We start from the raw sequence: 17,229 nt of genomic DNA, 5'->3' as shown, positions 1-17,229 counted from the left end.
CTCTCCGTTTTTTCTTTTTCTTTTTTGATCTCTCATTTTTTCTTATCATCATGAAAACATGTTAAATATGCATAACAATTAGACATTGTGAGTTGGTTTGTCAGTATTTTGTATGTTTATTATTTGAACAGTCACCTTAGATGTAAACTAATTACATGAGTATCTTTGACTTTCCTGATTTTTAAATGGACTCTAATTCAATTGATATTAATTTTAAAAATAAAAAAAAAATTATACCATTTTTAAAGGTTACACTCCATTTACAATTATAAAATATTGGCTATATTCCCTGTGTTGTACCATATATCTTTGTAACATATCTTACACCCAATAATATGTATCTCTCAGCCTCCCAGCCCTTTATTTTACCCCTCCCCTGCACTGATAACCACTAATTTTTTCTCTATATCTGTGAATCTACCTTTTTTTAAATTAAATTCACTAGTTTGTTGTATTTTTTAGATTTCATAAATGAGTGAATCACTGTTGTCTTTCTATGACTGACTTACTTCACTTATCATAAAGTCCAAGTGTGTTCATGTTGGTACAAATGGAAAAAATTTCCTTTTTTCTTTTTTTAAGGCTGAGTAGCATTCCATTGTATTTTATACCACATCTTCTTTATCCATTCATCTGTTGATGGACACTTAGGTTACTTCCATATCTTGGCATTTGTAAATAATGCTACTGTGACCATTGGGGTGAATGTGTCTTTTCTACTTGGTCTTTTTTTTTTTAAAATCAGATATATACCCAGGAGTGAAATTTCTGGGTCATATAGTAGTTGCATTGTTAGTTTTTTGAGACACCTTCATACTGTTTTCCACAATGGCTGCACCAGTTTACATTACCACCACCAACATGCGAGGATTCCCTTTTCTTTGCTATCATTTCTTACATGTTTTCTTTTTGATGATAACCATTCTGACTAGTGTGATGTGATATCTCATTGTGATTTTGATTTGCATTTCCCTGATAACTAGTGATGTTGAGCATTTTTCCATTTACCTATTGGCTATCTGCGTTTCTTCTTTGGAGAAATGTCTATTCTTTTCTTCTGCCCATTTTTTAATCAGGTTATTTGTTTTTTTGATGTTGAGTTTTATGAGTTGTGTGTATTATATTTAAATAAATAAAAATAAATAAACAGAATTTTTAATGCAGTAGAATATTGGTCTCGGTTATTTTTCTGCCCGTACAGTCCTACAATATTTACTGAAAATGTTAGGGAGTCTTAACTACAGTGGAAAATATGAAGATTAGAATTGAAGGAATTAAGTTAAATAATGGCTCCAAATAGTTGTGGATGTCTTCTCATCCATTCTTACAGGCTTAAAGTAGAATATTTGGGGATGGGCATGTGGGGAAAGAAAGTTGGCAGGCAGAAGCAAAGGCCATTGTGAGAAATTTCAGCAGTGAGGTGCCCAGTACAGTCATTAGAGACTGCTGTGAGTTGTTTAGAATCCTGTGTCCTTCCATAATTCTATAAGATCTGGTCTTGATTACTTTTGGCTTCATTTCCTTTACCTGTACCTCTTGTTCTTGTTCACATCTTTTCAGTCATATTAGCCTCCTCCTGGCTTAGGAGTTTAATGCTTGTTCCCTTTGCCTGAAATGATAGCTCCCTTTCTCCATTAGGGACTTTATTTAGAAGTTTCCTTCTAATTAACGTCAAACCCTAACCCCTTCTTTATGTCTCCCTTTATTCTGTCTCCCCTTTTATATTTTCTCTCTGTTGTAATTATCACTATCTTATGATATATCTTGGGTTTTTTAAAAAGTATCTGTCCTTCCTATCTAATACAAGTTTCATGATGAGTTTATTCTCTTTTCTACTGCTGTATCTTAGCACCTGCCTGGCATATAGTAAATACTCAGTAATATATGTTCCAAGAACGAGTAACATTTTAAAGAAGATAACTCTGGCATCAATGTAAAAAAATGGACTGTAGTGAGGAGATACTAGTTGAGATGATGAAAAGGCTAAAGAAGTGACAATAGGAATAAAGAGGATACACAGGAAAGACATTTTAGAGGTAAAATAGGAAGGAAATGTCCACCCACTCCAGTATTCTTGCCTGGAGAATTCTGTGGACAGAGGAGCCTGGTGGGCTGCTGTCCATAGGGTGGATACGACTGAAGCAGTTTAGCAGCAGCAGCAGAAAGGATTTAATTAGTAGAATGGCTCAGAAAGGAAAAGAATGGGAGGAAATAATTTGTCCTGAAATTTCCAGATAGAGAAGCTGGCTAACTGGTGACATTGCCTTATTCCAAGCTTACATTAGGTACATAGCGATTCGTATATTGAATGAGTAATTATCCAGAGATAGTTACCTTTTGCACTAAATTTTGCTTTCAAATGTAATTTATTTAAAAGTAAATAAATTTCTGTTTTTTTCTATTTCTATTCTTCTGGATTCCTTTCTAGTTTTCCCTTATTTGAGCTTTGGGATTGTGCTTCCCCTGAACTTCAGGAAAGTTTAATGTCACAAGCCTTTTTAGTACTGCATTGTAATACTCAGTATTTCATCCCAAAGATCCGTTTTCACCATCCATTGTCTGCTTTCATAGTTTGGTACCCTTATAGTTGACTGTTACATTCTTGTTGCTAAAGAAGGAAGCTAGAGGAAGCTATATAGGGTTTATGCTGTCAGCCCAAGCCCTTTTGTGAGTGATATTTTCTGATTTAAAAGAAGTAAATGTCCATTCTTCCATTTAGTTTCTGCCTATCTTCAACTTGTACAGGGTGCTTAAAGTTTGAAATAGTGGTCTCTTAATACTGATTGCAGTTCCCTTGATACAACTGTTTTTGACTATTAATTCAAGCTTACATATTTTTAACAGCAAGGCTTTTTAAAAAGAGTAAGTTATTTAAACTGGTTTAATTTGCACACTGTTCCTGAGACCAATTTCTTTAAAAATCCAAGTGTATATTAGATATGTACTTAAAATCGTACATTCATATATCTGAGAGTGTGCAGATTTGAACAACAGATTAGACTATTTAGGAAATAGTCTAATTTTTAATTTAAAATTAGATTTAAATAGTGAGTTAAATATGTAATTTTTTAAATGCTTTATTTTTCATAAGCATATTTTAATATATAGTAATACTTTTATCCAGTTAAAATTGTTGTTTTAACATCAAATTTTTACAGTGAATATCTAGCTTTTTGTTTTCTTAGAAAATTTTACATATTTCAAATAAATAAAACTCTTATAGATTTGTTTTCTGTAAATTTGTGATATTCTATAGTCTAGTCATCCCTTAATCTCCTCATGTATAATATAATCACACTCACTTCCACTTGTGATATATGGGAATTTTAGTAAATATACATACATGTACTCATGATAGTAAAAGTTAACAATAGAGCCAAGAAATAAATGAATTGCTAAAAGGAAAGTAGTATCTTTTAAAAATTGCTATGGTATAGCATTCATAGACTCTTTCTAAAAAAATATATTTATTTATTTGGCTGCATTGGGTCTTAGTTACTTCTCTCTATTGGTGGCATGTGGGCTTGCTTTCCCTGCAGGGAAAACAAGTTCGATCCCAGTGCAGGGATCGGCCCCTCATCCCCTACCCTGTAAGGCAGATTGTTAACCACTGGGCCATCAGGGAAGTCCCACATGCATAGACTCTTGTCCTCAAGGAACTCTAGAATATATTTTTATAAGAGGAAAAGCACCTGTAGTACAAGTTGTATGTCTTTAAAGAAACTCAGTAACCATAAATTTAACCTTAAACACAAGCTCTGCACACCCACCTCATTTTCTTAAATTTTTTTGTGTTCATGTTTTCTTTGATTTCTTGGAGAAAAATAGGTTAATTCGCTTTTTCTCTAGATTCAGAGTATTCTGACTTGGGAGTCATGATTTTCTTTTATTCATCCATCAGTATCCTGTCATCAAGAATCCTGTTTTTTTTTTGTTTTTTTTTTAAGAAGAGTTCCAAATGTATCTTCAAGGCCTTGAAAGCCGTATCTGCCAATAGATGAAGGTGGGGGACCATGTGGTGTATTCTAGCAGCTATAAGAGTTCTCTATTCCTGGAAACTGGGGTGAATTAGAAAGTTGCTGAAAAGAATGGACAGATAATCACTCATCAGTTAATGCAGTGTTTTGTGTTACATGCTAAAAAGTTAATGTTATATCCTTAAGGCCTCAATGAGCCATTGTAGGATTTTAAACTGGTAAGTAAAGAAAGATTTTAACCTCTAAACTTAGTACCTCTGCCCCAGATTTATTAAATTTGAGCTTTCTAGAGGAAAGAAGAATTTTATGTTAAAATTTAAATTGGATTAGATCTTATAGTCATTTTTTATTTGCTCTTATAGCAGTTAGAATGGTTATAGTTACCAAAGATCTAATTTAGAATGACCCAGATATGAAGGGAATTTATTAGTTCACATAATAAAGAATTGTGGAGGTGTGGTGATTATAGATCAGTTAATTCTGAAGCTTGATAGCATCATCAAGGACCCAGTTTCTTTGCAACTTTCTGCTCTGCCATTTAAGAATTTTTGTTATTCTTCTCAGGCTTATCCTTGTATAGCTACACAAGGACTGCCATATCTTCAATTTGGATATCCACACACTCTGTTGTTCAAAGTCAGGTAGAACAACTGGCCCTTTCCTGGGTCCATCTTTAAGATGAAGAAGAACTTTCCTAAAAGCTACTGCTTTCCCATTTGCCTCATGTGCCACTGGCCAAATTACAGCACATAACCTTTTTTATACCAGTTCATGGAATTGCAATGGATATTCTTAAGATTCATTTACTAATTAAGGTTTGGCTCTGAGGCTAGGGAGAAGATCAGCCAGCCTCATTTGAAAAATAATAATAAAAATTGGGATTTTATTAGTATAAAAGAAGGTAGATAACCAGTGGAGCCTACCACTTTGATTTACTGATGTAGTAAATTTGTTTGTTACTGATGTCCAGATTTGTTTGTTTTTTTTTTTAATTAGTGGTGTTTCCCATGCCAAGAGTTAGAAAGCAAGCCCATATTTGCCCCCAAATAGGAAAGACACGACCTCTTTACATTTGTCAATAATGCTGATATTTTGTTATGAATTTTTAGGTGATACAGAGCTGCTGTGGTGTGATTCAGTCTCTTTGAGTTTTACCCACTTTGAAAATCTTTAAAGACTTGGTTTCTGATCTGCAAAGCTGAGGATTGGGTCCTAAACCATAGGATTTTACTCCTAACCATAGGACAGAGACTTTGCCTGGTAAACAAACCTGCCAGTCATCTCAGAAGACAGATTTCTGTGATTGTTCCTGGTCAGGAGAATTCTTTTTGTGTCTATAAGGGACCAGGTTTTCAAAAACAAATATTTGGAATAGATTTGTCTGCTTTTTTTTTCAGTCAGATAACCACACACACACACACTTGTAAGAACTTGCCTGCTTGAGAAGGGGAATGTTTAGTGGGAGAAAGACATTATTGAAATAAAAAAAATTTTTTTTTTTTCCAAAATAATGCCTAGGTTTACTCTAAAATTTTACATTTTAACAGCCTCATTCTGTTACTGCTGATATTTTTCATATCAGCCATTTCTTTACTCAGAATTTTGTGTTACCTTGCCATTCTTTGTTCCCATCTTAAAGACTGATAGTCCAGCTGCTAGTAAATCTCCATCCTGTTAACCTTCCAATTGCTTCATACTCTGAGGCTCCAGTACTATCAGATACTATTTAAATGCTGCTTTCCCTCCTCCCTCTCTGTGTTCTGTCTTTTCACCCCTGATTATACAGTGAGCACCTACTATGGGCCAGGTAAAGTCCTGAGGGGTGCAGTTTATTTACAGCTATATGACATAGATCCTGTTAGATTTGATTATATGGTACAAGTAATTCGATATGATTAAAATATAATACAAGAAGTATTATGATAAAGTTCTACACAGGATACTGTTGGAGTATAGAGTAAGGACTCCATCTGAGCCTGGGAAATAGAACAGTTCTTGGAGGAGGTAGTGGCTCTCATTGAACCTAAATGGTAGTTAGCCATTCTGAGAAATGGAGAAAGGTAAGTTTCAGGCAGAGGATACAGCAGATATAAAGCCATGAAGTTGTGAGAGAGCTTGACAATTAGTAGATGGAATAAGGATTGCTAAAGGGTAGTTCCCAGAAAGGGGGTGTGTGTGATGGTGGGCAGGCAAAATAATACATCATCTTTAAGAGTAATTGCAATGGCAAGCAAGTGAGAGTGATCAGAACCTAAAATAAGAGGGTGGCAGTGAGCACGGAGAGATGTCAGGAAAGGATCAACTGAACTTGATTGATTGGGTGTGGGTCCAGTGAAGTAAGAGCCATGGCTTTATTCATTCACTCAACAGAATACTGACTGAATACTTGTGTGCTAGGCACGGTTAGAGCTACTGGAGGTACAAGTGGTGCTATAGATCAAGTTACTGTCCTAGATACAGTTCAGTCTCTCAGTCGTGTCCAACTCTTTGGGACCCCATGGACTGCAGCATGCCAGGCCCCCCTGTCTATCACCAACTCCTGGTGTTTATTCAAATTCATGTCCATTGAGTTGGTGTTGCCATCCGACTTTCTCATCCTCTTTCATCCCCTTCTCCTCCCACCTTTAATCTTTCCCAGCATCAGAGTCTTTTCAAATGAGCCAGTTCTTCACATCAGGTGGCCAAAGTATTGGAGTTTCAACTTCAGCATCAGTTCTTCCAATGAATATTCAGGACTGATTTCCTTTAGGATGGACTGGTTGGATCTCCTTGCAGTCCATGGGACTCTAAAGAGTCTTCTCCAACACCACAGTTCCAAAGCATCAATTCTTTGTTGCTCAGCTTTCTTTATAGTCCAACTCTCACATCCATACATGACCACTGGAAAAACCATGGCTTTGACTAGATGGACCTTTGTTGGCAAAGAAATGTCTCTGCTTTTTAATATGCCTAGTTATGTAGTAACTCACAGGATTGATTCAAGGGTGACACCTTGTTCTGGCTTGGGTGCCTGGGTGTACTGTGGTTGCCATTCACTTGAGGTTTGAGGGGAATGTAATGAAATCAGTCTTAGGACAGTAAGTTTGAGGGGATGATGGGATATCTGGGGGAAGTTAGATATTTGGGTTAGGCTTCCAGATGAGAGGGCAGAGTAAGCAATTTTATTGGGGCTAGTGCACTGGGACAACCCAGAGGGATGGTATGGGGAGGGAGGAAGGAGGAGAGTTCAGGATGGGGAACACATGTATACCTGTGGCGGATTCATTTTGATATTTGGCAAAACTAATACAATTATGTAAAGTTTAAAAATAAAATAAAATTAAAAGCCAAAAAATAAAAAAAAATAAAATATACTATCAGTTCAGTTCAAAAAAAAAAAAAGAACTATATAGTAGTGATTGAAGTTTTAAAAACTATCATGAGGTAAAATTTACTTGGGAGGTGTGTGTATGACATTCACATTCAATTAGTTTTAATACACACATTGATGTATGTAGCTGCTGCTGCTGCTAAGTCGCTTCAGTTGTGTCCGACTCTGTGCAACCCCATAGATGACAGCCCACCAGGCTCCCCCGTCCCTGGGATTCTCTAGGCAAGAACACTGGAGTGGGTTGCCATTTCCTTCTCCAATGCATGAAAGTGAAAAGTGAAAGTGAAATCACTCAGTCGTGTCTGACTCTTCACGACCCATGGACTGCAGCCCACCAGGCTCCTCCGTCCATGGGATTTTCCAGGCAAGAGCACTGGAGTGGGGTGCCGTTGCCTTCTCCGATGTAGCTGCCACCACACAATCAGTGTACATGATGGTACAGATCCTGTTATGATATCCCTTTCTACTCATAACCTTCCCCCACCACTAGTTCTAGAAACCAGTGCACTATTTATTCTCTATCTCTGTAGTTTTTAAAATTTTTTCAAAGAGTGTCATTTAATGGAAAATGGAATCATACGGCTTTTTTAAGACTGGCTCCTTTCGTTCAGCATAATGCCTTTGAGATTCATCCAAGTTGGTCCTGCACCATTGTTCTTTTTTATTGTCCAGCGATATGCCATTGTATAGATATAATACAGTTTGTTTATTCATTCACATTGTTTATTCATTCACCCACTGAAGAACATTTGGATTGTTTCCCATTTTGGGGCAATTATGAATAGAGCCACTATAAACATTCATAGACAGGTTTTTGTGTCATCATAAGTTTTTATTTCTCTAGGGTCAGTGCCTAGAAGTAAGACTGTTGGGTTTTATGGTAAGATTATGTTTAACTCTATAAGAAACTGCCACGCTGTTTTTCAGAATGACTGTACCATGTTCATTCCCAGCAGCTGTGTATGACAGTTCCAGTTGTTTCACGTCCTTGCTCGCACTTGATATTGTCAATATACATATTTTTCATTTTAGCCACTCTGCTAAAATGTGTACTGGTATCTCATTGTGATTTTAATGTTCTCTAATGGTGAATGATGTGGAACATCTTTTCTTGTGCTTATTTTGCTTTTTGTATATCCTCTATGGTGAAGCGTCTGTTTAGATCTTTTGTCTAGTTTTTAATTAGGTTGTTTGTTTTCTTACTATTGAGTTTTGAGAGTTCATTGCATATTCTAGATATAGGTCCTTTTTGGGATATGTGACTTGCTTGTTTTGTTTTTCTCATAACGGTGATTTTTGCAGAACAAAGTTTTAATTTTGATGAAGTTTAATTTTTTTTTTTTAATGGATCATGGTTTTGGTGTTTGTGTGTGTGCACATGCTGTCTCTCAGTTGCGTCCAACTCTTTGCAGCTGCATGGACTGTAGCCCACCAGGTTCTTCTGCCCATGGAATTTTTCAAGCAAGAATACTGGTGTGGAGTGTGTTACCATTTCCTTCTCCAGGGGTTCTTCCCCACCCAGGGATTGAACCTGTGTCTCATGCATTGGTGGGCGGATTCTTTACCACTGAACCACCTGGGAAGCCCCCAGGCGTTTGGTATCATAGCTAAAAACTCTGCCCAACCTAGCCATAAAGATTTCTCTTACTTTTTTTCCTTAAAACTTCTAAGTCTTTTTATATTATGTCTGAGGTAAAAGTTGATGTGTATGTTTGTTTTTTTTGCATCCGCATGTGCAGTTGTTCCAGCACCATTGTTTTTCTTTTTTTTTTTTTTGTTCCAGCACCATTGTTGAAAAGGCTATATCTTTTTTGCTCTAATTGCTTTTACACCATTGGCACCAATCAGTTGACCATACTTGCTTGGGTCTGTTCTGTTCTGCCGATCTGTTTCTTTCAGTTTACCAATACCACACTGTCTTGATTACTGTAGCTTTATAGTAAGTCTTAATACAGAGTACCGTGATTCTTACCACTTTGTTGTTTTTTCATACTTGTTTTAGATATTTTAGATCCTTTATCTTTCTATATACGTTTTAGAAATGTATGAAAGATGTAACAATCTATGAAAACATCCTTCTGGGATATTTGTTAGAATTGCATTAAATCTGTGGAATTGGAGTAGAATTGAAATCTTTCCATGTGGGATCTTCCAGTCCATGAACATATGTTTTTCATTTATTTAGGTCTTATTTGATGTCTTTCATCAGCACTTTGTAGTTCTAGCATACAGATCTTGTATTTGTTTTGTTAGCTTTGTAACTATTTCTTTTCTTTTAACAATTGTGTGTTTGAAGTTTTGGTTTCTAATTGTACATTGCTAAATATATAAAAGTATAAATGAATAACTTAAAATATGATTTTTTTTCACATTGTACTGTGACCTTGCTAAACTTAATTCTTAATTTTAAGAGGCTTTTTGGGAGAGGGGATTGTTTGCTTTGGATAGATTTGTTTGAATTCTTTAAGTGTAAAATAATGTCTTTTGAGAACAGGGATAGTTTTATTTCTTCCTTTCCAGTCTGTATGCACTGATGAGTACTTCTAGTCTGATGATGGCTAAGAGTAGTGAGAGGGTGTCCTTGCCTTGGTCATGATCTTTGGGGTTTACCACTAAGTATGATGTAGGTTTTTTGTAGATATTCTTTATCCAGCTGAGGAAATTTCCCTCTACTCCTAGTTTTGTGGGGTTTTTTTTAATCATGAATAGATTTGAAATTTGTTAAATGCTCTTTCTACATCAAGCGATGTGATCAAATGATTTTTCTTTGAATCATTAATATTACGTGAGTGATTTGTTTTTGTTGTTCAGTCTCTAACTCATGTCCAGCTCTTTTTGACCCCATGGACCGTAGTCTGCCAGGTTCCTCTGTCATGGGATTTCCCAGGCAAGAATACTAGAGTGGGTTGCCATTTCCTTCTCTGGGGGATCTTCCCCACTCAGGGATTGAACCTGAGTCTCCTGTATTGGCAGGTGGATTCTTCACCACCGAGCCACCTAGGAAGCCCATGTGAGTGATTATGAGAGTGATTTCCAAATGTTGACTAGCTTATTAGCATTCTCAGGATAAATCCCTCTTGGTGTATGTGGTGGTGGTTGTTGTTTTAAATACGTTACTGAATTTGATTTGCTAATACTTTGTGGAGGATATCTGTTTTTATATTCACGAGAGATGTCGGTCTATAGTTTTTTGTAATACCAGCTTTGATATCACAGTGATTTTGTCTTCATAAAATGAGTTGGGGATTTCCCTTTACTCCTGTTTTCTGAAAGAAATTATGTAGAATTGTTGTTTCTTTAAATGTTTGTGAATGTAGAATTCACCTGTGAAACCATCTGGGCCTGGATATTCTTTTTGAAAAGGTTTTTTAATCACAAACTTTATTTAATAGTTATAGGGATATTTAGGTTACTATTTAATCTTGGGTGAGTCTCAGTAGTTATTAATTATTTATTAAAAGATGTGTTCAGAAATCCAAGTTTTGCTACTGACCAGCTATGTGACCTTGGGAAAGGTACTTTAAGCATTACTTAATTTGTTCATCTGAGAAATTAAAGCGTTAGATTTGTCTTCTTTAGGTTTCTCTCAGTTTTCAAATTCTGTAATTCTGGTAGAATGAGAATGTGTATGTTTGAAGTTTATGTGAAAGAATTGTGAGCCTCTGTTTTTTGTTTCATCTGTCAGTGTTTGAACAATGGTTTACTTAGATTCACTTTGCCTTTTAACAGAGAAGTTCTGTATTTTCTTCTTATCAGTGGATTATTTTTTGATGAAAAGTTATGGTTAGATGCAGGCCTTTTTATATACTTATTCATGACATACTTAAATGGTATGTGAAAAATTACTTTTATAAGCTATTTATATAAGAAGATGTGAGACATATCACATTGCTTTCTAATGTTATACTTTCTTGAAGAAACTATTAAAAATTTTTTAAATGTTAGAAATATTTCGGTGATTATTCTTCTGAATCTTCATAATTTGGTCATTATTCTCCTGATTTAAAAAGCCACTCTTTTTTGGTGACTTAATAAAGTCTGTGTAGGTATTTTCTGTGAAATTCATTGTCAGAAGATGCATACTGCTGTTTGAATCCTGTACATTTATTGGGTTAAAAGAAAGTGAAAGTAGCATACAGATCTGCTGCTGAAGGAAACATGAAGTTGCAGGCTGCAGCTGGAGGATTTTACGTAGGCACCTGTCGGTTTGAGTGCGTTCAATATACAGACCGCAGTGGGAGGCTGGCACTGCCTCTGCTGGCTCCACTACACTCCTTCGCTGCTGTTCTGCCGATTTCTCCACTGTCCAGAAGACAAAATGCTGCAGCACGTAGAGGGCATGGGGAAAAACAATCATCAGTATGATCCAAAGGTGGGTTTGCTACACGGAATGGCAGAGAAAATTACTTAACAAGATGAAAAGCTTAGATATAGTTCAGTATGTCAGATATCCTTGGCTGTTTTAATATTTGATTATGGCCACTTAAGAATGAAAATGTATAGTTCTGAAATCTGCATGCCCTCTCTCTATAGAGGTTTCAGGTATATTGCATGTGTAGCATTGATAAATGCATGCCTGGCAGCTTATAAACAGATTTATATTTGTACTAAATATGTATAATGTGTATATAGAGAAATAGATGTACATGTACATGAATACATGAAGGTTTTTTTTTAAGCACTAGTTTTTTTTAAAAGTAAACACTGAGAGGTTTTTTATTTTCTGTTGCACATTTGTCGCAGCTCCTGGTATTGTTCTTTTCTTATAGTGTTCATTTTTATAATAGTAGAGAGCATTAGTAGAGCATTCTCTGGTGAGATGGAAAATAAGTAGAATGAACACTGGAGTTGGCACTTAATATTTTATTGATGAGTGTGATGCAGTGTGAGTTCGCATTGCACATAGTCATGATTTAAATGATTACCTCTTTTAGGAAAGCAAAATGTTAGTAAGATCGGCCATGTTTTAGACAGTGAGTATAAAATAAGGAGAGCAAGTAGGACAAGTAAAATTTCTCTGTCCTTGGTTTCTTGAGCAATGCTCAGCGTTGACTCAAGGCACTGTCATTTCAGAAGTACAGTATAAAAACAATTGAACATCAAGCATAAAAAACCATGGAGGTTTAGTTTCCCACCCACTCCCGGAAGCACTTATGTACTCATATATTTTGGGTGTCGGTGACTGCGTGTTACTGAGGAGCTGTCCAGTTGAGACAAGATATATTTACTTAAGCCACACCCAACAGACTCAGCTTTTTTATGCATTCGGTCACTATTTTAATCCTCTGCTAATTTGTAAGCATCATATGTGGGATGCCTTTAAGTTGTAAAAAGAAAGAAAAGACTAGATTCACAGGTTCCAGCCGAATCTGTTCTGAATATCTGAGTTGTTATATTAATAGCACAGAAGAGCAGTGTTTTAAGTTATGCAGCGTGATCTCTAGCAGGGAGAGAGAGAATATGAATATTTGTGTGGTTCCAGTATAAGTGTACTGCAAGTATTCTGATCATATAGGTAACAGTGCTGCTCGTAGACGGTTTTTTGGTTGCTGTTGTGGGTGTTTAATTGGGCTATGACATTTAGAGTTCAGATTCTCTTGTTTGAGAAAATATTTAAGTATGAAATACTTAATTTTTCTGTGCTTTAAAAAATTAGTGAAGATTAAGCCTAGGTTTAAAAATCCATGTTTTATTCTATACTAATGTCATGTTGTATGTGGTAAGAATTGACAACTATATGGCTGTTTGGTGCTGTGTTGAATTACCTCACCCACTTTACTGTAGACAGAAATAAGGAGGGATCAGTATTGATCTTATTAGTCTGCAGAGGGCTCATATTTTATATTTGCAGAAACTCTTTCTTTTAGACAAAGCAAGCTCACGCTATCTTCTCCTCCCAAAAGAAATATAACCTTCTCATCTGTACTATATTCCTTTGATTTTATAGAATGACACAGAATAATAATATGGGATTTTTATGTGCCAACTTTAGTGACAATAGATAACTAACTATAGATGGAAATACACTATATTATTAGGATGTTTCATGTATCTTAAGATGTTATATAACCCTGATGGAATGTTGCAGATGAAACAAAGAAATCTGATTGGTTCCTCACAAGACACAGCAGCCTTGAAATCCATTCTAACCAGAGGTTTCTACAGCAGCCTGGATGGTTAGTTAGCATCACAGTAAAAACAGAAAAATGCCTTGGAGACAGGGAGGGGTTTGGAAGAGAAAATGAAGTTCTTAAAAGCACTTTGGTAATCCTTATCCTTGAGCATTATATTTTCTTGCAGGGTTTTTTCCCTCTTCAGACTCTTTGTTGTTGTTTATTGTTACTTAAAGGAAGTGTTGTATTCTATTAAGTTAACAAACTTTCTAGATAGTTTTATTTAATGAGCTAGAAGAGCCTCTTAAAAGAGTGTTATGCTAAGTGATGGAATGGGTTAATGAATAATATAATTTCAAAACATGTATTAAATATAGGTGAATGGGACTTACTGGGTGAAGAGGAAGGATGGGATAGAAAAGAGTTCTGAAGAACAGCACACTGGTAGAAACTCGTTGGTCCTACCCTTTCCCATCATATTAAAATTGCTTTAGATAATTTGTCATCTAAGACTTTAGTGATATTTGGTGAGGGCACGTTAATGTTGACATTCAAACAGCAGGCTATTACAAGTCAAAACAGGTGAAGAATTGTTTGCTGTCTGCTGGCTACTAGAAACACCCTTGAGATGTGAGAACAATATATGTTAGCTTTTATGTGTTTTTTATTCTTGGCTAGGTGGCCTCCTGGAATATAGTTATAAATTGCAGCACCATATATCCAACCCCTTTATCCTTTTAAAAAACATGTAAAATACACTTGTAGTTTATTCTATTAAAATTTGAAAAGTCTTATATTTAAACAGTGATAGGTCAACTTCACTTATAGAACCTGGGAGAAGGAAAAATTACTGTGTGCAGGAATGAGCATTTATATTAAGAAAATAATGATTACCTTCAATTATTATACTGAAAAGAAGAAGCATGTTTAAAGAGTTTATCTAATGTATCATATCTAATGTATCATTTTATTCTGATATAAGCCACCATATCTTCTGTGCTTATTTTGTAAATTATCCGATATGCTAATAGAGCCAGGCTGATGGCAGCTGCCTGCTAGTGTTACAAGCTGAAAACAAAATGGCTGGAAGGATTAGCACTGTAAATTTTCGGTAGAGAGCTGGATGCAATTAAGATATCTTTTGTTGAAGGAGAATGTTGCAAAGTAAGTTGATGAGGGAATAACTAGATGCTTTTGACAATAAAGAAACATCATTTTATTAAAGAAAATGTACAAATACTCTTAAATAATAAAAACCAAACGGTTTCACGCTAAAGAGAATAATTCGTTTTCAACTAAGCAATAAAAAAATTCTTGTTAATATTCATTCAACCATCTTTGTCTTTATAGTTCTAAGATTCAGGTAGTTTCTTAGGGTATTATTTATGATTTCACAGTAACAGTGTAGTTAAGAATAAAAGAAATTAAAAAATAAAAACATCCTTAGAACAGGGAAATTTAGAGATAAGTTTCTAGAAGTTTTATTTCTTTGTGAATCTTTCAGATTAGCATTAGATTTGTTTATTTATGAATTTTTTAGATGAGAACCTTTCAGGAGGATAGAGGAAACAGAATAACGTACAAATTTAGAGATAAGAGTGAAAATATAGTTTAGAAAATGACAACGTCCATAGATTTGTATATTAGTAACGATTTTTTTACGTGTAATAAGAAGCCTTTTCCACTGATTTTTAGCAATTGTTGAAAGATTAAATGACATTAAAATTGTTGATGGCCTCAGATGGATTGAGAATTAGAATCAGGAATTGTTACTTACTTAGGGTGGAGAGAGCACATTAGGTCACATGCCTGTCTTTCGGTGTAGATGGCTATTTACTGTAATTGAGCAAAAATGTAAATTTCTCATTTCCACTTCTCTAGCACATAGTACACTGTCCCAGCACTTAGTGGGTACCTAGTATGATGAATGAATAATAACAGCAAACACATACACACACACACACACACACACACACATAAATACAAAAAAAACACGTAAAAGACACACATACATACATACATAAATACACAGTTATATTCATTTAATTTCCACAACCTTATGGGATAAAGTCTATTATTTTATTTTACTCATTTAGTAGCAGCAGAGATAAAGAAATAGAGACAGAGAAGAAGTTAAATGACTTGACCAAAGTCATACAGTAAATGTTGGAGCCAGGATTTGTAGTTATGTGGTCCCAAACTCTTTGATCATATCTTCCTTCAGTAATTGAAGATTAAGATACACTAGTACTCAACAGTATCCTTAGCCCTCAGGAACATATACTGTGACACACACTTTGTCAGAAACTACAGAGCAGAGAAAAAACCTTTCTGCTACATCTCTTTCAAAATTGCTCTGATATTTTGTTTTCTAAAATGTTTTTCTATCACTTAGCTATCGCTGATGGTCCATTATCAGCTAATGCAGATGTCAGTTCTAAAAGCTATTTAAAAGTCAGAGCAAGTGTAGTCAGGAAGCAGTTGGAAAACACATGAAGCTTTCTACACTCCCCAAAATGACTGCCAACATCTAATCAATCAGTCATCAAGTCCCGCTGATGAAAATTTATGAATATTTCTCAACTTTGTCTTCTCTTTTCCTCTGCCATTCTCACATCTTTATATAGGAGTTCCTCTTTTCTCACTTAAATCATTAGGTTGGTGCAAATGTAATTGCGGTTTTGGACCATGAATTTTAAATCATTGTAGCTAGGCTCAAACACATCTTTATAAATCAAAATAGGAACCATTACACTCAATACATTTTTTGCTAGTGAGAAGTAAGTTTGTTTATTCCTATAGCATAAAAATCTGTGCTTCAGGACTTGACGAACTCTTGGAAAGCATTTTCTGCCTCCATCTGGTTGTGGAAGCGTTTTCCCTGCAAAAAGTTATCAAAAAGCTTGAAGAAGTGGTAGTTGGTTGGCAAGAGGTCAGGTGAATATGGCAGATAAGGCAGAATGTCGTAGCCCAATTCATTCAACTTCTGAAGCTTTGTGTGGTTGGGCGTTGTCATGAAAAAGAACCGGGCCCTCTCTGTTGACCAGTGCTGGCTGTAAGCATTGTGGTGTTTTGGTGTGCCTCATCAATTTGCGAGCACACTTCTCAGATGTAATGGATTCACTAGCATTCAGAAAGCTGTAGTGGATCAGACATGCAGCAGACCACCAAATAGTGACCTTGACTTTTTTTTGGTGCAAGTTTGTCTTTGGGAAGTGCTTTGGAGCTTCTTCTTGGTTCAACCACTGAGCTGGTTGTCACCAGTTGTCATGAAAAATCCACTTTTTGTCCTACGTCACAGTCCAATCGAGAAATGGTTTGTTGTTCTTATGTAGAATAAGAGAAGGCGACACTTCAAAATGATGATCTTTTTGATTTTCAGTCAGCTCATGGGGCACCCACTTACCAAGCTTTCTCACCTTTCCAGTTTGCTTCAAATGCCCAGTGACCATAGAATGGTCAAGGCTGAGTTCTTTGGCAGCTTCTTGTGTATTTGTAAAAGCATCAGCTTTGAATGATGACTCTGAGTTGTTGTTGTCACCTTCTGATGGCCAGCCACTGTACTGCTCATCCTCAAGGCTCTTGTCTCCTCCTTGAGCCACCCCTGCACTGTACGTTCATTAGCAGTTCCTGGGTCAAATGCGTTGGTGATGTTGTGAGTTGTCTCTGCTGCTTTACAACCCATTTTGAACTCAAATAAGAAAATTGCTCAAATTTGCTTTTTGTCTAACATCATTTCCATAGTCCAAATATAAACAGCAAGCAACAA

At 35.7% G+C, this 17,229-nt stretch overlaps 1 protein-coding gene across 10 annotated transcripts in view; it reads left to right on the top strand.

The window, feature by feature from the left end:
• Nucleotides 1–17,229, top strand: part of TANC2 (tetratricopeptide repeat, ankyrin repeat and coiled-coil containing 2) — a 363,388-nt gene that overhangs the window by 64,488 nt on the left and 281,671 nt on the right. Inside the window, exon 1 of one of the 10 annotated variants that reach the window (XM_044938801.2) lies at nucleotides 11,459–11,719. The exons of the other annotated variants lie outside the window; for them this stretch is intronic. The gene's annotated coding sequence lies outside the window, so the exon portion shown is untranslated. Of the gene's footprint in view, nucleotides 1–11,458; nucleotides 11,720–17,229 lie in introns of those variants that run through there. 10 annotated transcript variants of the gene reach the window in all.

The sequence above is a fragment of the Bubalus bubalis genome, chromosome 3 (assembly GCF_019923935.1).
Source record: "Bubalus bubalis isolate 160015118507 breed Murrah chromosome 3, NDDB_SH_1, whole genome shotgun sequence".
Classification (NCBI taxonomy): Eukaryota; Metazoa; Chordata; class Mammalia; order Artiodactyla; family Bovidae; genus Bubalus; species Bubalus bubalis.
Note: the sequence above shows the minus strand (reverse complement) of the source record. Positions and strands in the feature narration are given on the sequence as shown.